This window comes from Peromyscus californicus, unplaced genomic scaffold, assembly GCF_007827085.1.
Source record: "Peromyscus californicus insignis strain IS unplaced genomic scaffold, ASM782708v3 Scaffold_5__1_contigs__length_169319896, whole genome shotgun sequence".
Taxonomy (NCBI): Eukaryota; Metazoa; Chordata; class Mammalia; order Rodentia; family Cricetidae; genus Peromyscus; species Peromyscus californicus.
Window position 1 is genome coordinate 155,347,778 of NW_026294573.1, and position 21,933 is coordinate 155,369,710.

General features: G+C 37.7%; 1 protein-coding gene across 1 annotated transcript in view; it reads left to right on the plus strand.

The window, feature by feature from the left end:
- Positions 1–21,933, plus strand: part of LOC128097947 (zinc finger protein 431-like) — a 155,508-nt gene that overhangs the window by 98,601 nt on the left and 34,974 nt on the right. The window lies entirely within an intron of this gene.

Sequence of the window (21,933 nt, forward strand, 5' to 3'; positions counted from 1 at the left end):
TTCTTCCTTTCCAATTTCTCTCCCCTTGATCTCCTTTTGTTGTCTTATTGCTCTAGCTAGAACTTCAAGTACTTAATTGAGTAAATATGGGGAGAGTGGACAGCCTTGTCTTGTTCCTGATTTTAGTGGAATCTCTTTGTGTTTCTCTTCATTCAATTTGATGTTGGCTGTCAGCTTGCTGTAAATTACCTTTTTTCTGTTTATGTATGTTCCTTGTATTCCTGATCATGCTCGGACTTTTATCATGAAGGGCTATTGGATTTTGTCAGTGGTTTTTTTCAGCATCTAATGAGATGATCATGTGAATTTTTTCTTTCAGTTTGTTGATATGGTGTATTACATTGACAGATTTTTGTATATTTTTTTTTTTTTTTTTTTTTTTTTTTTTTTTTTTGGTTTTTTCGAGACAGGGTTTCTCTGTGTAGCTTTGCGCCTCTCCTGGAACTCACTTGGTAGCCCAGGCTGGCCTCGAACTCACAGAGATCCGCCTGGCTCTGCCTCCCGAGTGCTGGGATTAAAGGCGTGCGCCACCACCGCCCGGCGATTTTTGTATATTGAACCATCCTTGCATTCCTGGGATGAAGCCTACTTGGTCATGGTAGATAATTTTTTTGATGTGTTCCTGGATTTGGTTAGCCAGTATTTTATTGAGTATTTTTGCATCAATGTTCATGAGAGAGATTGGTCTGTAATTCTCTTTCTTTGTTGCATCTTTGTGTGGTTTGGGTATCAGGGTAACTGTAGCCTCATAAAAAGTGGTTGGTAATGTTTCTTCTGTTTCTATTGTGTGGAACAACTTGAAGAGTATTAGTATTAGCTTTTCTTTGAAAATCTGATAGAATCCTGTGCTGAAACCATCTGGTCCTGGGCTTTTTTTGGTTGGGAGATTTTTAATGACTATTTCTATTTCCTTAGGGGTTATTGATCTATTTAAATAGTTTATCTGGTCTTGGTTTAACTTTAATATGTGGTACCTATCCAGAAAATTATCCATTTCTTTCAGATTTTCTAATTTTGTGGAGTACAGTTTTTGAAGTATGACCTGATGATTCTCTGGATTTCCTCATTGTCTGTTGTTATGTCTCCCTTTTCATTTCTGATTTTTTTTAATTTGGTGCTCTCTCTCCTTGCCTTTTGGTTAACTTGGATAAGGGCTTGTCTATCTTGTTGATTTTCTCAAGGAACCAACTCTTTTGTTTCATTGATTCTCTGTATTGTTCTCTTTGTTTCAATTTCATTGATTTCAGCCCTCAACTTGATTATTTTCTGGCATCTATTCCTCTGGGTAAGTCTGCTTCTTTTTGTTCTAGAGCTTTCAGGTGTGCTGTTGAGTTACTAGTGTGAGATTTCTCTATCCTCTGTATGTAGGCATTTAGTGCTATGAATTTTCCTCTTAGCACTGCTTTCATAGAGTCCCATAAGTCTGGGTTTGTTGTATGTTCATTTTCATTGAATTCTAGGAAATCTTTAATTTTTTTATTTCTTTCTTGAACCATTGGTGATTCAGTTGAGCATTATTTGGTTTCCATGAGATTGTAGGCTTTCTGTAATTTTTGTTGTTGTTGAAATCTAACTTTAAGCCATGGTGGTCTGATTAAAATACAGGAGGTCATTACAATTTTTTTTGCATCTGTTGAGATTTGCTTTTTGACCAAGCATGTGGTTGATTTAAGAGAAGGTTCCATGGGGTGCTGAGAAGACGGTATATTCTTTTGTGTTAGGGTGTTCTGTAGATATCTATTAAGTTCATTTGAGTCATAATATCTGTTAGTTCCCTTATTTCTCTGTTAAGTTTCTGTCTGGCAGACCTGTCCATTGTTGAGAGTGGGATGTTGAAGTCTCCCACTAGTAGTCTGTAGGATTTGATGTGCAATTTAAGCTTTAGTAATGTTTCTTTTACAAATGTGGGTACCCTGGTATTTGGGGCATAAGTGTTCAGAATTGAGACTTCACCTTGGTGGATTTTTCCTATGATGAATATGTAATATCCTTCCCAATCTCTTCCAATTGATTTTAGTTTGAAGTCTATTTTATTTGATATTGGGATAGCTACCCCAGCTTGCTTCTTAAGTTCATTTGATTGGAAACTCTTTTCCCAGCCTTTTACTCTGAGGTAGTGTTTGTCTTTGAAGTTGAAGTGTGTTTCTTGTATGCAGCAGAAGGATGGATCCTGTTTGCATATCCACTCTGTTATCTTGTGTCTTTTAATAGGCAAATTGAGACCATTAATATTATTGGATATTAATGACTGGTGATTGTTAATTCCTTGTTATTTTTTGGTGATAGTGTTGTGTGTTTCCTTTCTTTGGTATGTGTTGATGAGGGATTATCTGTTGTCTCTGTTTTCATGTGTGTATCTAACCTCTTTAGGTTGGATGAGGAAACTCCCCAGAAAGGATATAAAGGAAATTGCCCCAGCCAGCGGGGTGTCAACGGGGGTGACCCACCTGCGGGAGAGAATGAGAGGGATGGGGGAGACTCGAAAGAAGACAGCAAGACAGTGTTTTCTGATCAAGCTGCAAATTTTATTCTCCTCAGCAAGGCTTATATAGCATGGGAGAGGGAGGAGGCAGGAAGGAGGGAAGGGGTGCAAGATGTGCCGTACATGCAGGTGAAGGGGGACATGCAGGTGAAGGACTACGTGCAAGTCGTGAGGCTAGGTGGTAAGGTCATTGGTCAGGGCCCATTGTTCTGTTGCTATGCTACCTGACCTGCCTGACCTGTTCTTTATCTTTGGGGGGATCTGGTTTAGGGCAGGGGCTTGTCCTCTGGCCTAGCTAATACTTTTCTATGGTCCATGTTTGGTCCCTGACAGGAAATTAGGGGACTACACAAAAATTAAGGCAGATATGTACGGAGCAGGTGGCTTGGATGAAAAAGCTGTAAAAAGGCACACCAGGAGCCCTGGAATCTGTAGTACCTACAGCTGAAGGACCTCTTCAGAAGGTACTTAAAATAGATGATTTATGAACAGATTAAAAATTCCAAAATTATCATTTGTCAAAATAAGACCCACTACCTGGTACCTCTAAAGGAACTGTAGATGTACAGGTAGGTCTTTCACTGGATATAACTGTGTTTGATTGACAGGGGAAAGATGCATCTATGTGCCTGAGTCTTCAGTGATGCAGATAGTTCCCTATCAGGGGCCCAACATTGATCATGTCCTGGCCCCTCATGTTCTCCTTCCCAAGAATCTAGTGGCCAGTATCCTCTGAGGTTCCAGTGTGAATGAACTATGGAAACAGTAAATCAGGAAGTGCACATGCTGTCAACACAAATGAGCCAATTCTTTAATAGTACATAAAATAAAGAATAATAAAAAAAAAAAACATAGAGTAGGTACAGTTGACAGTCAACTATTATAGGCAGGGCAGTGGTGGCACACACTTTTAATCCCACCCAGCACTCGGGAGGCAGAGCCAAGCGGATTTCTGTGAGTTTGAGGCCAACCTGTTCAACAGAGTGAGATCCAGGACAGGCACCAAAACTACACAAAGAAACCCTGTCTCAAAAAAACAAAAAAAAAAAAAAAAAAAAAGACCTGTTTAGATATGCAAGTGGTAAGTGTATAAACAAAAGCAGAATTAGAAATTATGTTAATAAATGCATGCTGACGTCTAAGAAAAGACATATTTTGCATATTTTCAAATATTTCATATTTGAAATTTTACATAGTTATAAGACCTCAATCAAATGACTAAAATAAAACTACACTGTATTTCAACAGATATAGACAGACTGTGAAATTGCAATAGAGAATTCCAAGCTATTTCTTCTCTCTTGTTTCATATTATATGTTTCAGACTTCTGTATATATTTACATTTTTAATTACAGGTTTAGCATACTTTATAAATGTTTATCTTCTTAAATCATTTTCTTTTTCCAAGTGCAGACATCTCTTCCTCCCAATGAATGGATAGAGTCCTGTGTATTAAGCCTTCTAGGTGTCTTAATTTCAGGCAACATACTTACCATTCTCTGGAACTTGTTTGCTGTCATAGCACAGAAACACTGAAGTTGGCAAAGTTCTGGGCTCTAGTCATCCCTCAAATTATCAACTGACAACTCTGATTTTAACTTTTCTTAGTTAACACAGAACAGGTTCCTGGATCAACCCCAATGCTTAGAGAGAGAATCTCAATTCCAGAATGGAACCTTTGAAGTTAGTGTTTCACTCTGTTTACTTATTTTACTGTCACAAGAGGAGAGTGTACTGCATTAGAACTTGATGCAGCATGGATAGCCCATTAACATGCACAACACGGATACAGCATGTAGTTTGAAATAAAATTCTGTTTTTCATACCTGCTGCTTGCTATACTTTGGACAGAGAGTTTTATTTGTCTCTCCTCCCTGCCCTTTTAAAAATGCTTTACACTGACATTGAGCTATTTTTGCGGTACACATTTGCTTTCTGACAGTTTTAGTATCGACTGTTGGTTAATTTAATTATGCCTCCCTGTGTAATAGGTTTATATGGCTTTATTTATCAATTATTGTTCCCAAAGCTTTATTATCAACTGCCTCTTCTCTCTTAGAAGCAGCTGAATTCATATCATTGTGCATCTGTAGCTGTTTGACACAATAAATAGCTCTGTTCTACTGTCTGTGATCTCAACTCAATCTAATATATACTATTAAAAATAATGTATGATTTTCCCCCTTGAGAAGTTTTTCATGAGAAAAAACATATAAACATGCTAAAATTTAAAAAATAGTTAACCTAAATTTATTATAATAAAGTAAACATGCTACATGATCATTGTAGAAAAACATTTTCTTCCATTTGTATGTGTAGTTAAGATAGACATCAATTTGAGATATAATAATCATTAATTTTAGGAAGAAAATTATTGTTTAACAAATGCTCCTAGGGAGCAATATTTCAAGTTCTCTGAGAAAACAAGTAGGCAAAGTCAAATATTTAGAAATTGTTTTTTCATGTTAAATCTCATATAATTCCAGTTTTTGGATAAGTGACATATCATCACATAAGTTTATTCCAAACAACACTGACACAGTTAAGGTCATGGACTCATTCATTCTAGGAGAAGGCTATCTTTAGTTCTTAAAGATAGCCTAGTGATTTGAGACAAACTGAACATATATGAAGACATTTAACTGTTGAATATTAAGAACTTATTACTTTCTTTGGTCAATACCTTGTGACTTGTAAAGATAAAATAATTTTGAAAACAAGCACCTAAAGATGAAGAGCTTCTGTTGGGAAATCATCCAAATTAACCCTCTACCTTCCCTCCTGAAGATAACAGCTCTGGAACAAGAAAAAAATTTTAAAAATATGAAGGTGACAATGACAGTGCCCCTACACATTCAGGAAAGCCCTTGGTGAAAACTGATGAGGAAATTGTGGACAGGCAGAGTGATTCCCACTATATGCCTCTAAAGGAACTCATGAAGGAAGATTTAAAATAAGCATTTCATAAAATATTTGAAATATATGTGATATTTGTTTGAAGAAGGAATTACCTCATATCCCTAAGGAAAGAAAACAGCCAAGGGTAATTCCCTCTAATTCTGAAAGCAATGTATTTTGTTTGGGGGTGGGGGAGATACATTTTTGAGCTCTTGTCAGTCATGTTGCATAGAACATCTAGACAATAGGACTTCAACCTTACACATGTCCCACACTTCCCAAGACCCAGGACCCTTCCCACTTACCATCTCATGCTTAAATGGAAAAAAAAATTAGACTATAACAAATATGCCTTTAAGATAAATAAAGAGACTTCTTGTATAATAATAATACAGAAAAATAATGATGAAGAACGCTACAGGATTTGCAGTTGAGAGAAAGGAACTAATATATTTTCTATGCAAATAACATCATTAGCCAAATGTAATGACGAGGAAATCCAATCTTAGACATGTGCTTAAGTCTAGTACATGAAAGGGCCATGGTCTGAGCAATTCAAAGATAGGAATCATGTAACTTTAACAACAGCATGTGATTCTAATGGAAAGCCCTATATCACCAGGCAATTTAATCCTCAGGCTTTTCTGCCTCTGATATTCTCCTTAAATATTTCACAAGTCTGTGTAAGCTTGCATTTTTAAACCTAATCATATTTATGAATATTTATCTTCTTGAATCCACATGCTTTTAAATGTCCTTCTTAGCTGTCCATGCAGTTCTGTGTTCCCAGCCTTCTGTGTACCTAAATTTCATATTACAAACTAAAAATGTCCTTCACCATTCCCTGTGTTTTGGCTGACTATTGACAGAGCTGTCTGTAGTTGGAAGTTTTCCTGTGTCCTGGCCGGCCGGTGGTCGGGTACAAATCTCTCCCACTTGCATCTTCCCAGTAAGCACACAGAGGCTTATATTAATTATAACTGCTTGGCCATTAGCTCAGGCTTTTTACTGACTAGCTCTTACACTTAATTTAACCCATAATTCTTATTTATGTTTAGCCATGTGACTTGGTCCCTTTTCTCAGTTCTGCCTTGTCATCTTGCTTCCTCTGTGTCTGTTGGAGACTTCTGACTCAGCTCTTCCTCTGCCTATACTTCCTGCCTGGCTACTGGCCAATCAGCATTTTATTTATCAACCAAATTGAGCAAAACATATTCATAGCATACAGAATGATATCCCACAGCAGCTGTCTGCTCTTATCTCCATTCTAGTAATAGCAGCTGGTAAATTGTATTGAAACACTAAAGTAGGGAAGACCTAGACTCCAGTCCTGCTTCCAAACCCCAATCAGTCACAAAGTTCTGTTTTCAAGATATGTCTCTTTCTGCAGAGAACAGATTCACTTAATGATTTAAGGACGTATACCATATCATTTTTCTTATTTTATTGTACTGAGGAAAACTAGTAATGACCATCAGATACCTTGTTCATTATCTCATATGGACATTACAGCATGTTAGAACATGACTCAATGTGGATAGACTACATGTATGCATGATTTTGTCATAATCTGAGCTATTCTTCAATTTGTTTTTTTTTTCTATTCCATCAATGCCTCCATTGTCATCTACTTTTTTAAAAGCTTTTTTTTTTTTTTTTTTTTTTTTTGGTTTTTCAAAACAGGGTTTCTCTGTATAGCTTTGTGCCTTTCCTGGAACTCACTTTGGAGACCAGGCTGGCTTTGAACTCACAGAGATCCCCCTGCCTCTGCCTCCCAAGTGCTAGGATTAAAGGTGTGTGCCACCACCACCTGGCTTCTAAAAGCTTTTTATGTAGTAGTTTTCTGTGGCTTTTTCCCTCAATCATTCCCCCAAATATTTGCTACTGTCTTTTTTTCCTCTTAGAAGAAGCAGATTGATTTTTAATTTTTTATAATTTATGATTTGTTAATGTACACTACACATTATATCATATAACTATAAACTACAAAGTATATAATATAAAGTCAAATTTAGCAGTTTGTTTTGCTTTTTAATGGTGTTTAAGTTTTCAGTAACTTAGGCTTGACTACTAGATATTTATTGATAAATGGAAAAAAGCCTTAAATGTACTGTTGGGGCTCCACATTTTTAGGTAATGCAAAGTAATATCTTTTACACAAGTCATCCTTTGTGATGTTAAAAGTCAAGTACTCATTTGTTTGAAGATTTAACAAGTAAGATGTGCTTATTATAGTCAACACTGTTATCAATACTAAGTAAGTGGGTTCATGTTTTTCTCCTACACTAAATGAAAGTAAATTGGCTTCACTTCTTATCAAAGCTAGTGATGGTGTGGGTAGCAGGGCATTTATGAAGATATTTAGCTAATTATTAAATAGTTGCTCCTTTTTCTTCTTCCATATACTGTAATATGTAAGGGTAGAGTCATTTTGAAAACATTCCAACTTCTCATATTCAGAAAATATCTACAGAAAAAAAAGCTAAGGAAGAAATATAACAGCAAGACCCTATATCCAAAGGAGTCTGCTACCAAGAGAGTGAAGGAAATAAAGCATGAACACAATGAATTAAAGTACATGCATCTTGAGGAAGTCATTAAAAAATGTAAAAGTGAAAATTTGAAAAGTGCTTGTAAAAATAAAAATAATGTTTGCTCCAAGGAAGAAGGACTACCTCTTGTATCTAGGGGAAAAATAAGATTGAGGGTAATTCTAATTAAAAAAATAGCATATTCCGTTTGAGGGCAAAGATGCATCTACAAGCCCAGGTCTGCTGTACTGCAGAGTGTCCAGACAACAGGACCCCAGCTTTGTATGTGTCCCTCACCTCATTCACACCCTGGGTCACAGCTGCATCCTTCTCACTGATCCATAAAATTTTAAGTGAAAATAAATTAGACTATGAATATAACAAACTAAATATTAACAAGTTTTTTACACAAATGAGAATTCTTATAAAATAAATAGTAATAATAATAATAATAATAATAATGTGAATGATGATAAAAGATTTCTAGAGTAGTTACAGTTGAAATGAAAGGAACTAATACGTTTAATGTGCAAATGAGTATATTATAAGCCAAAACATAATTACCTAGAAATTCAATATTAGATATGTGCCTCACTGTAATAAACCAAAAGGGTAGTAGTTCCCATAATTCAAGGAAATGAATCAAGTGACTATAAAATAGTATATGACCTACCCATCTTTGACTACCAGGCTCTGGAAAAATGAGGCTTTATTTTCATCCGACAACTGTAACCACCCCCACTGGATTGGGAACCCCATATATTTTTCTTCCTGATTACCCCATGTGTTCTCTTGTTTCTACTGATCACAGTCTACTTTATCAGTTTCCCTCTGTGTCTCTAACAATATATTCAAATTTCTAATTAACTACTCAGCTGACTGTTAAACGACCACCTTCGGCCATAGAGCTGGAGGCATAAGTACTATCAAACATACCCATAGGGTAGGTAACAGTAACACTCTAGAGGTATTCACTCACCTGGACTTAAAAGGGACTGGATTCTGAAAAACAGACTGCAATCTAACAGTTTATTATTGTTGACTGCCCTCAGCAATCAATCATGTGTGTCTCTTGGATGTTGAAATGATACTGAGATAATTAAAGGAAACAAATGCCTTAACGTTTCTCTCAGATGAAGATAGGAAGCCTAATTGATAATAATAGGAAAAATAAATCATGCTCCAGATTCCTTTTTCTCTCTAGCTATATGATGCCAATAATTTAACACTAACCTATAAATTTTTAATAGCAGAGTACTAAACACTCTAATATCATAGCTATAAGCTCAGGATTTTAAATTCCCTTTGGTTGCTTCTTTTTTTGTTTGTTTGTTTGTTTATTTTTTTGAGACATGATTTCTCTGTGTAGTTTTGGTGCCTGTCCTGGATCTCATTCTGTAGACCATGCTAGCCTCAAACTCACAGAGATCCACCTGCTTCTGCCTCCCAAATGCTGGGATTAAAGGCATGTGACACCACTGCCTGACTTGGTTGGTTCTTTTTTTTTTCTCATTTTTCCTTATTAAGAAATTTTCTACTCACTCTACATACCACCCACAGATCCCATCTCCTCCCTCCTCCCACCCCCAGCACTCCCTTCCAAGCCACCCCACACCCCCACATCCCCCAAATCAACGTCTCCCATGGGGAGTCAGCAGAGCCCAGCACACTGAGCCTAGGCATGTCCAAGCCCCCCCCCCCCAATGCACCATTGCTGCACAAGGCATCAAACCACAGGCACCGGATTCCCAAAAGCCTGCCCATGCACCAGGGATGGATACCCATCCCCCTGCCTGGGTGCCCCCTGAACAGTTCAAGCCAAACAACTGTCTTCCATATCCAGAGGGCCTAATCCAGTCCCATGAGGGCTCCACAGCCACTAGTCTACAATTCATGGGCTTCCACCAGTGTGGCTGGTCATCTCTGCATGTCTTCCCATCATGATCTCATCGTCCCCCGCCTGCAGAATCTCTCCTCTCTCTTATCGATTGGATTCCCGGAGCTCAGCCTGGTGCCTGGCTGTGGATCTCTGCATCTGCCTCCATTAGCACTGGACAAAGACTCTGTGATGGCAGTTAGGGTATTCACTAGACTTGTCACCAGAGTAGACCAGTCCAGGTACCCACTGGATCACTGCCAGCACTCCCAGGTGGGGTCATCCTTGTGGATTCCTGAAAGTCTCCCCGGCACCCTGCCTCTTCCTATTTGCAGTTGATGTTCCTATAATGTCCTCATATATCATGGTATCTCCCTCCCTGCCCTCCCACTCTTTCCCTGTTCCAGCTCAACCCTCCCATTTCCCTACATTCTCATCCCCCACTCTTCACCCCCCCACTCCCCTTCACTCCCAGTCTGTTCATGTAGATCTCATCCACTTCTCCTTTGCTGGGCCATTCATGTATCCTTCCTAGGGTCTTTCCCTGTTAGCTAGCCTTCCCTGGAGCTGTGGGTTGCAGTCTGGCCATCCCTACCCTCACATCTAGTATCCACTTATGAGTGAGAACATACTATGTTTGTCCTTCTGAGTCTGAGTTACCTCACTCAGGATGATTTTTTTTTCTAGATCCAATCTTTTGCCTGCAAACCTCATGTCATTGTTTTTCTCTGCTGAGTAGTACTCCATTGTGTATATGTGCCACATTTTCTTTATCCATTCTTCAGTTGAGGGGCATCTAGGTTGTTTCTAGGCTCTTGCTATTATGAATAATGCTGATATGGACATAGTTGATCATGTGTCCCTGTGGTAAGATTGAGCATTCCTTGGGTATATGCCCAAGAGTGGTATAGCTGGGTCTTGAGGAATACTTATTCTCAATTTTCTGAGAAACCACCATACTGATTTCCAGAGTGGCTGTAAAAGTTTGCATTCCCACCAACAGTGGAGGAGTGTTCCCCTTGCTCCACATCCTTTCCAACTTAAGCTGTCTTCAGTGTTTTTGATCTTAGCCATTCTGACAGGTGTAAGATGGAATCTTAGAGTTGTTTTGATTTACATTTCCCTGATGACTAAGGATGTTGAGCAATTCCTTAAATGTCTTTCAGCCATTTGAGATTCTTCTGTTGAGAATTCTCTGTTAAGCTCTGTAGCCCATTTTTTAATTGGATTGTTCAGTATTTTGAAGTCTAGCTTTTTGAGTTCTTTATATATTTTGGAGATCAGCCCACTGTCAGATGTGGGGTTGGTGAAGATCTTTTCCCATTCTGTAGGCTGTCATTTTGTCTTATTGACCATGTCCTTTGCCCTATAAAAGCTTCTCAGTTTTAGGAGGTCCCATTTATTAATTGTTGCTCTCAGTGTCTGTGCTACTGGTGTTATATTTAGGAAGTGGTCTCCTGTGCCAATGCATTCAAGACTACTTCCTACTTTCTGTTCTATCAAGTTCAGTGTAGCTGGATTTATGTTGAGATCTTTTATCCACTTGAACTTGAGTTTTGTGCATGGTGACAGATAGGGATCTATGTGCAATCTTCTACATGCTGACATCTAGTTATGCCAGCACCATTTGTTGAAGATGCTTTCTTTTTTCCATGGTACTGTTTTGGCTTCTTTGTCGAAAATCATATGTTCATAGGTTTGTGGATTAATGTTAGGATCTTCAATTTGATTCCATTGGTCCATGTGTCAGTTTTTATGCCAGTACCAAGCTGTTTTTATTACTATAGTTCTATATTAGAGCTTCAGGTCAGGGATTGTGATGCCTCCAGAGGTTGCTTTATTATACAGCTATTTATTTAGCTATCCTAGGTTTTTTGTTTTTCCATATAAAGTTAAGTATTGTTTTTTCCAAGTCTGTGAAGAATTGTATTGGGATTTTGATGGGGATTGCTTTGAATCTGTAGATTGCTTTTGGTAAGATTGCCATTTTTACTATGTTAATTCTACCTATCCATGAGCATGGGAGATCTTTCCATTTTCTGATATCTTCTTCGATTTCTTTCTTCAGAGACTTAAAGTTCTTATCATACAGGTCTTTCACTTGCTTAGTTAGGGTTACCCCAAGGTATTTTATGTTATTTGTGGCTATTGTAAAGGGTGATGTTTCTCTGATTTCTTTCTCAGCCTGTTTATCATTTGCATATAGGAAGGCTACTGATTTTTTTGAATTAATCTTATGTCCTGCCACCTTACTGAAGGAGTTTATCAGCTGTAGAAGTTCCCTGGTAGAATTTTTGGGGTCATTTATGTATACTGTCATATCATCTGCAAATAGTGAAAGTTTGACTTCTTCCTTTCCAATTTGTATCCCCTTGATCTCCTTTTGTTGTCTTATTGCACTAGCTAGAACTTTAAGTACTATGTTGAATAAGTATGGGGAGAGTGGACAGCCTTGTCTTGTTCCTGATTTTAGTGTTTGCTTCTTAATATGTATAAAATTTTTCTCTTTTGTAAACTTAAAAATTCTTCTGAGCTCCTGGGAGTTGGCTTGGACCCACCTGAACAGGTCAGATTCACTACAGATATGTATTATTAAATGCTTCTCTGGTCCAGGGAGTCCCTCCCTCATCCTGTGACCCCTTAGAAACTCTCCCTCATCTCTGCTCCCCACTCCCAGTACCAGGATCTAAATTTTTTTTTCTAAACTTTATCTTCTGCCTTGCCTGCATCTTCTCAGGTTCAAACTCTCAGATCCAAGCTGTCAGATCCAAGAAGTGCTAGATGATTCCACAGAGCTCAAACAGCATTGAAGGCAACCAGTTACCTCAGGACAACCACCTACCTTGGGAAAAGCCCTCCCCCCCAATAACTGACACCCACCAAGTCAACTGGATTCAATCTTGAGAGACCCAATGTCCCCATACCATTCATCCACCACCCTAACCCCTTGCTTTTTATAATAAAAAAAAAAGGAGGGAATGTTATCATTCCACCTAGCTGCTTCCAAAGTCCCATTGACTGCTCATGAACTGTCAGCATTCAGGCAAAATGTTTAGTCATTTCAGGGCTTTACATCCTCTATAATCCATGTGCAGCATGGCTTTTTAATATGCGAGTAGCATGGTCAAATAATCTATGCAAATGTGTGGCATGGCCACATATGTCTCCATAGGTATGCTTGAGGTGATCCTTAAAAGCAGACTCCTAACTGTTTCCCCATCCCTTCTGTACATTTCCTCTTTGACAGAACTGTTCACTTGCTGGTCTTTCCTATTTCCTCCTAATAAAATTCTAAAAGTAGATTTTATTGTATGTATTTCATGGTCTGTTCTCAGATCTGGTAAATAACATACTTGGTAGCTAATCATTTGCTCTAACTCCAGTCTCATGCATCTCCTGCCTTCTCCTGGCCTCCATAGGTACTGTGCACAGACACATTCAGGAAAAAAACTAAGGGGACCTTGACAGGACTATAGCCATCTTAGGAGACTGCAGCCATCTTAGAGAAGGGTCAGACAGGGGACAGCAGGGCCTAGTACAGACAATTCCAGGAAAAGCCACCCAAAGATGCACTGCCCCTCTACCCCAGACCCATATAATAAGGAACTTCGTGAAACAAGTTCAAGATGTTTTCTGCCATAAAAACTAAAGAATATGATATAGGCAAAATACTAAACTCCAGAAGTGTCCTGCAGGATGTTTTCTGCTGGTATAGATAGCATACTATAAACATCAGATGATATGAGTTCCCTCCTGATAAAAATGGGATGTCATAACTATCAGAGGATGTGGGTCTCCTGCTGATAGAGATAAAATGACATATTTGCTAGAGGATATGGCAATTTCTTTGCAGCTGCAACCCTCCAATCTGCTTAAGTCATACACTTGTGGCCTCAGTAAGCACTGTAACCATATGGATTTTGGAAATCCCCTATCCCCCTGACCAAACCACTATAAATATTATGCTCTGCTACTGCTCGAGGTCCATCCTGCTCCACTGCTGCGTCAGATGGATGGGGAAACCTGAATTCAAACACCCAAATATGGACTCTTTGCTTTTGCACTCAGATTTGATCTCTTGGTAGTTTCTGGGGATTCTGGATTTGGGGACAACAAACACAATATAACTAAAATTAAAAATAAATTAGAAAGAGGAAATAATGGAATTTTCTGCTGTAAAATAAGATCCCCGAGACAGACAACAGCCAGGGCTAGTTCCTTCTAGTCTGGCATGGAAGCAGCTGTGGCCTTCCTCGTAGCCAGACTGGTCAGATACAAAGTCAGCTTTGTTCTGAGGATAATAGAGCTCATCATAAATGTGCACATAAGTGCAGAGGATACAGTGCTATTAGGTGACTATTCCTTAATGTTTTCTGTATTTGTGTCTTCTGTCTTTTGTATCTGTGAGAATTGTGGCATTAGTACAGCTTTCTGTTAAAACAAATACCGAGAGAGAGAGGAGAGATACTGCAGGTGAGGGACATCGAGATCATGATGGGAGGACGTGCAGAGATGACCGGCCCATGAACTGCAGTCTGGTAGCTGTGGAGTGTAGATGTAACCAACGGTCTTATTAAATAAGAAACACAGAGCCGATTCAGAGAAGAAAGCCAAGAGGTCAGAGCTAAGAGCCTCACCCTTCCTGATTCAGGGATCCTCTTCAGCCAAGAGAGCTCTCCGAAAAAAAGGACCTACTTCCTGTGTGTATGTCTTTTTAAAGTCTTCCTGTTCTGCCTTCTCATTGGTTGTAAACCCAAACATGTGACTGCCTCGTCACTGCCTGAATGTACCGCCCTCCAGGTCCTTAAAGGTGTGCGCCACCGCCACCGCCGCCACGCACTTGCTATGGCTCTAACAGCTCTGACCCCCAGACAACTTTATTTATTAACATACAATTAAAATCACATTTCAGTACAAGTAAAATACCACCACATTTCCCCTTTTCTATTTTAATAAAAAGGAAAAAAAGAAAAAGGTTATAACTAACAAAAGAAAAACTATATACAAAAGTACAATGACTATATACAATATATACAAGTAATAAATGTCTAAACAATGTCTAGTCCATTTGTATTTGACAAATTCAGAGAAAATGATTTCATTATCTATCCTATTTTAAGTCCAAAATGTATCTAATTCACTTTCTATCCTAATTAATCTTCAACTATAACTAACTAACCTTCAACTATAATTAACTAATCTTCAACTCCCTCAGAGACCCAAGAAGGAAATAATATTAACTAACAAAAATAAAAACAGAAAGTGCATGCAAGCAACTTCCAAAAAATTTGTGAGTTGACAGAAACAGCCAGCTGCCTGGACAGTCACCTGAGGTTTCTCCGCAATGCTGGGGCATCATCTTCAGCCTATAGGCTTAGCATATCTGACAGACTCATTTGTGAAGTAGGATGTACACAAGGTCAACAGTTCAACCTCACATTGGGTGAGAGCAGTCCATGTACCAGAAACACCTGAATTCCACTAGTGTCATGTCATGATTCAGGATTTTAAATTCTGGAACTTGTTGATGGTTTTTTAATTCAGCTGTCCATTCTTCTTGGCTGTGTATATATGGCTTCATCTCAGCATCCCATTCTTCTCCACATCCCTCTGTCAAATGCCAGTTTACTATTGCGAGGCATGAGCTTAGTTACTCTTCAAGAATAACTGTTTCAGCTGCTGTTCCATTGCACATCAGAAGCCATCGGCCCACTGCCTATTCAGCTGCCTTCGAAGAAAAGGGCACCGTACCCTTTCCGAATTGCGAAGGCCATTTCAGGGATGGTGCCATATTGTCCTGGCCTCAGAAGATGCCTTTTGATAAAGCTATAACCACACTTGTTTTGGCAAGAATCAGTAGTTTTTTGTTTCATGTCCTGTCTGTCCATTTTGTCAGCAGTTGATTCGAGGATACTTTGTTGTCCAGTGGCTACCTTTTGCCACAATGAAAGTTAACTCCAATTGCAGTTTCTTCAATGCCCATATTTTCTCTGAAGTAGATCGGTACTGCCAGGAGCTGACATGTCTCATAATCATAACAAAAAAGAAAAATTTTCTGAGTTATTAAAACATTTTAAATGCCATATTCTGTAGATCTCTGAAGGGTTTGAAGATGCCCTGTCTAAAATATATCTGCTCAATTTTTAAAACATATCTAATATGACTACAAGTTCCATTGTAATGTCTAACTACTAACTTTCATTTCTTTATATCCTAATAGTAATAATAACATTCAAGAATCAGAAAATTGCATTGTTAAATGAACGGTGTAAGTACAATTAGAAATATACATATAGCATTTTCTAACAATATCAATTTCAATATATATATAATTTGTATACAATATAAAACAATCCAATCCAATGTAAAGTATTTAAAACTAGTAATTGTCTTTTTCTTCTTCTTTCTTTCTTTTTTTTAAACAAGAACCTTAAATCTAATCTGCTTAGCCTTTGTCCTAACCCTTGACAACAACTTGTAACCAACCCCCTAAACAATGAAAATTATCCCAGACCCAAAACCCATTAAAAAGACCAAAAAACCACCCGCCCCACACCACCTCTTTGGGAATGTGGGCGTCGTATTCTTAAAATTGCTTCCTGCTGGGTACGGACGAAGTTATCTTTATCCTGAAAGAAAAATTTTAGGTTAATTGTCAAATTCTAGGAAAGGTAACTATGTCCTTCATTATCCAGTCTGTGTATAATGCCAAAGTTCAGGGTTTATCTCAAGTCTTTATTCAAGTAGTCTTTGAGACTGGATCATCTCAGCTAGTCATCTCAAAATTGCTCTGAGCACCTTGTAGTTCAAAGCTGATCTATAGATGATGTTTGTCAGCTTAATGATGTTATTTTTGTCCACGTGGAATTGTTGTTGTTGTGGGGCCCCAACTTCTTCCTGGAGACTTCAGTTGATGTTAGGCCTGGCCGTGATTTCCTGCAGAAAACTGATAAGAGACTCGAACACAAAGACATATATATGCAGCTAATTGAAGCCTTTTTTTCTAGAATTAATTAGTACTCTATATGACCATTCATATCTTAAAGTTTAAAATGTATATATAACTATATATCTATATATATTAATCTTGTAAATTTTGATATAAAATTTATACTTTAAGAAAAGTTTTAAAGAATCAGAATAGAATCAAAGAGTTGAGATTAGTAATAGAATAGTCCCTTACTTAATTTGGCTTTTCTCCTGTCCCATAGCAGAAGATGGCTCTTTTATTCTGGCATGATACAGGGGGTTTGCAATTTCCTTTTAACAACATGCTTGAGTTTAAAGAAGGAGAGAGCCATTCTCCAACTCCAAAGTCAACTTTAAATTTTAATTGAACTGGGACTATTAGAAGACCAAAAGTGTTAAATTTTTAGAGAAAAGCAGAAACAAACATTTAGGAAGACATAAATTTTTTTAGATAATATATACCCATACGCTGTTTCACTCTGTTTCTTGGGATAGATGATTTGTCCCTTTTCTTCAGTTGTCTCATTTGTCCAGTGTTCTTCAGATTCCTTAACCTTCATTCTCCTAAAAGACAAAAACAAAAACCTTTCCCCAAGACTAATTTTGGGGATGTTCCTTTTTGGCAAGTTATTATCTGATTAAATGAAAAGACATGTGTTACTGGTAAGTTAGTTTAATTTGGATGTTCATGCTGGATGATGAACTATCACCTCCTCTAATTAAGAGGTTTCTCTTGTTCAAATCGAACCTTTATCAATTTTGATGGTACCCACAGCTTATCTTCTCCTGTAGAAACAAAAGCAAAACCTCGTCCCCAACATAACACATACCCTGGTTTCCATTCTGAGGTCAGCACATCCTTAAAGTATATAGGCTGATTTAATTCTGTAGTTTTTTCTATTATCCAATGTCTCTCTGCAGCTGTTGTTCCTTTCTCATTGGCATTAAGAAAATTCAAAGTTAATAGAGCATTATGCAGTCTGTTTCTGGGGGTTTTTGTTACCCCTTTCTGTTTATTTAGCATATCCTTTAGAGTTCTGTTTGATCTTTCTATAACTGCTTGACCTGTAGGATTATGTGGTATGCTTGTAATATGCTTTATATTGTAATAAGCAAAAAACTGTTTCATTTTAACAGAGACATATGATGGAGCATTATCAGTTTTGATTTGTGCAGGTATACCCATGATGGCCATAACTTCTAGCAAATGAGTAATTACAGAATCAGCTTTTTCAGAACTCAAAGCAGTTGCCCACTGAAATCCTGTTAAGTATCGATAGTGTGATGTACATATTTCAGTTTTCCAAACTCTGCAAAGTGAAACACATCCATCTGCCAGATTTCATTCCTTTGAGTACCTTTTGGGTTACATCCAGCTGGTAATGGCGTTTGATTGTAGAAGGAACAAGTAGGACATTTCTTTACTCTTTCTTTGGCTTGTTGCCAGGTTATGGAAAAATCCTTTTTTAAACCTTTACTATTGACATGATGTTTTTTATGAAATTCTGAGGCCTTCAGCACATTTCCTATCAATAATTTATCAATCTCATCATTGCCTTGTGCTAGAGGGCCTGGCAGACCAGTATGGGATCGAATGTGAGTTATATATAACGGATGACTCCTTTTCCTGATTGTATCTTGTAATTGAATAAATATTGAAGTTAATTCTGAAGCATCAGGGATAAATTCTGCAGTCTCAATATGTAATACTACTCTTTCAGCATACTGAGAGTCAGTTACTATGTTGAGAGGTTCTGAAAAATCCATTAATACCAACAGAATAGCATACAATTCTGATTTTTGAACTGAATTATAAGGACTTTGAACCACTTTACTTAAATTTTCTGATTTGTAACCTGCCTTTCCTTGTTTGTTGGCATCTGTATAAAATGTACGAACTCCAGATATGGGCTTTTCCCGTACAATTCGAGGCAAGATCCAATCAGCTCTCTTTATAAGATCAATTCTATCGCTTTTGGGATATTTGCTGTTAATTTCTCCCAAAAAATTACTGCAAGCTCTTTGCCAAGGTTCACTTTCTGTCCATAATTTTTCAATATCCTCCTTAGTTAAAGGTACGACAATTTCTGCTGGGTCTATTCCTGCTAATTGACGAAGTCTCAATTTTCCTTTCCAAATCAAGTCAGAGATTTTTTCCACATAAGTTTTTAATTTTTTATTTGGTTTATTTGGTAAAAATATCCATTCTAATATAATGTCTTCCCTCTGCATTAATATTCCTGTAGGAGAATGTCTAGAAGGTAAAATAACCAAAATGCAATCCAGCTTTGGATCAATACGATCCACGTGCCCTTCATGTACTTTCTTTTCTACCAAGGCCAATTCTTTCTCAGCTTCAGGTGATAATTCTCTTGGACTATTTAAGTCCTTGTCACCTTCTAAGGTTTTGAACAAATTATGCAGTTCATCATTTTTTACCCCAACAATAGTTCGTAAATGAGAAATATCTCCAAATAATCTTTGAAAGTCATTAAGAGTCTGTAGTCGATCTCTCCTAATTTGCACCTTTTGGGGTCTAATTTTTTGTAGCTCTATTTTATATCCTAAATAATTAATAGAATCTCCTCTTTGTATCTTTTCAGGAGCAATTTGTAATCTCCAGCAAGGCAAAATTTTCTTTACTTCTTCAAACATTCTTTCTAAAGTATATGCATTTGAGTCAGCTAGTAAAATATCATCCATATAATGATAAATTATAGATTTAGGAAATTTTTTAGGTATCACTTCCAATGGCTGTTGTACAAAATATTGGCACAGAGTTGGGCTATTCAACATTCCTTGTGGGAGGACCCTCCACTGAAATCTTTTAACTGGTTGAGAATTATTATAAGTAGGCACTGTGAAAGCAAATCTTTCTGTCTTTTTCTTGTAAGGGTATTGAAAAGAAACAGTCTTTTAAATCAATAACTATGAGAGGCCATCCTTTTGGTAACAGAGTAGGCAAAGGAATTCCAGATTGTAGAGAGCCCATTGGCTGAATTACTTTGTTAATTGCTCTAAGGTCTGTTACCATTTTCCATTTACCAGATTTCTTCTTAGTAACAAATACAGGAGAATTCCAAGGGCTGGTTGATTCTTCAATATGCTGAGCATTTAACTGTTCTTCTACCAGCTCTTCTAAAGCCTGGAGTTTCTCTGTTGTTAAAGGCCATTGCTGGACCCATACAGGCTTGTCTGTCAACCATTTTAAAGGTAGAGCTGTTGTTGTTTTTGGAAGATCATCAGTTGTTGTGCCCTGTTCTTGTATAATATGGATGGCTGGTGACCACTCAGAATAATGCCTTCTAATATTTCTCCCAGAAACATGTGCTAGTTTATGATTTGTTTCTGAGATTGGAGGGATGTTAATCTGAGTATTCCATTGTTGTAACAAGTCTCGACCCCACAGGTTCATAGCTATGTTAGCCACATATGGTTTTAATTTTGCTCTCTGTCCTTCTGGACCTATACATTCGAGCCATCTTGCACTCTGTTTCACCTGAGATAATGTCCCAATTCCTAACAGTTGAATGTTTACCTCCTGAAGAGGCCAAGTTGGATGCCAAAATTCTGGTGCAATTATGGTAACGTCCGCACCTGTGTCTACCAGACCAGACAACAAAACACCATTTATTTTTATCGATAATTTTGGTCTTTGTTCATTAATAGAAGTTTGCTAAAAAATTTTCTTTTATGTTTTTTCCTGAATTTTCTATTCTCTCTGTTTCATCATCCTGACCAGCATGACTTATTCCAATAGGCATTTGGTTATTTAATTGCTCTGAGTTGGGGTTTCCTCTATGACTGCAGGAAAGGTTTGAACTGGATTTGCTATTGGGGCCTGCATGAGGCCCCTCTGGGAGTTTCCCGAAGACTGAGGCAAAGGATTACCCTGTCTGTCCCTTGTTGATCTATACTCGTTGGTCCAGTGTTTTCCCTTACCACACCTTCTGCATACTCCAGAAGGAAGGGGCAGTCTGTTGCCATTGTTCCTTGAAGAAACATTGTTTCTAGGAATGACCTGTTTATAGTCCCTTTTCAAATGTCCTTGCTTTCCACATCCAAAACATCTAACATTCCTCAAACCTTTTGAAATTGCTTCTCCTACCCACGTATCATCATGCTCATGAGCTTCAACATTAACCGTGTCTCTAATCCAATCTTCCAAAGGTGCAGATCTTGCCTTTAACGGCCTGATTATTGTTTTGCATGCTGCATTCGCATTCTCAAAGGCCAAAGTTTCAATTATTATCTTACTAGCTTCTGAATCCGGGACCATTCTCTTTACTGCTGAAGCCAGTCTTTGTAAAAAATCTGTGAAAAATTCTTTTGGGCCTTGTACAACCTTTGTAAATGACTCAGTTGTTTTTCCTGGTTCCTCAATTCTGTTCCATGCATTCAAGGCTGCTGTTTGACATAAAATTAGGGTTTGGACATCATATAAACATTGTGCTTGTGCTGAAGCATATTGACCTTCTTCAATAAGCTGATCCTGGCAGACTTGTATTCCTTTATGCCTCCACTGTTTTTCTATGTTTTTAGCTTCATCCTTGAACCAAGTTAGCCACTGAAGCCTTTGACTGGGTTCAAGAACAGCTTGTGCCAGCTCCCGCCAATCCTGTGGTACAATCCTATTATATGTTGACCAAGAGTTTAACATTTGCTTTACATATGGGGAATGCATGCCATAAGATACTATTGCCTCCTTAAACCTTCATAAATCTAACATTTCAATTGGAGCCCAAATATTTTGTGTAGTCATTTGATCAGGCAACTGCTGTATGGTTACTGGACAAACTATGGGTGACTGTGTGAAAACAGGCTTTCTTTCTGTAACCCTATGATCCAATCTTGAAGCAACTTTACTGTTAGTTTCTTCTGTCTGAGTTTTTACAGGTTTATCAAGTTTTTCTAAAGCTGTCATCCTGGCACTTAAATTGACTATCTTTTTAAATAGTAAAATGAGAATAAGCATAGTAATAAAATGCATAATTCGGTCAACATTAATCTTTTCATATAGCTGTTCCATTGTCAGACTGTCTAAAATTGCAAACAAAGCCCAATTTTCTTCCAATGAACACAGAAAACCCATTTTTTTTTAAATGTGGAAAAAAAAATTCTCTTTTAAATAGTTTCCTTTAAAATATTGGATATGTTAAGTGACTTACCAAGTCCT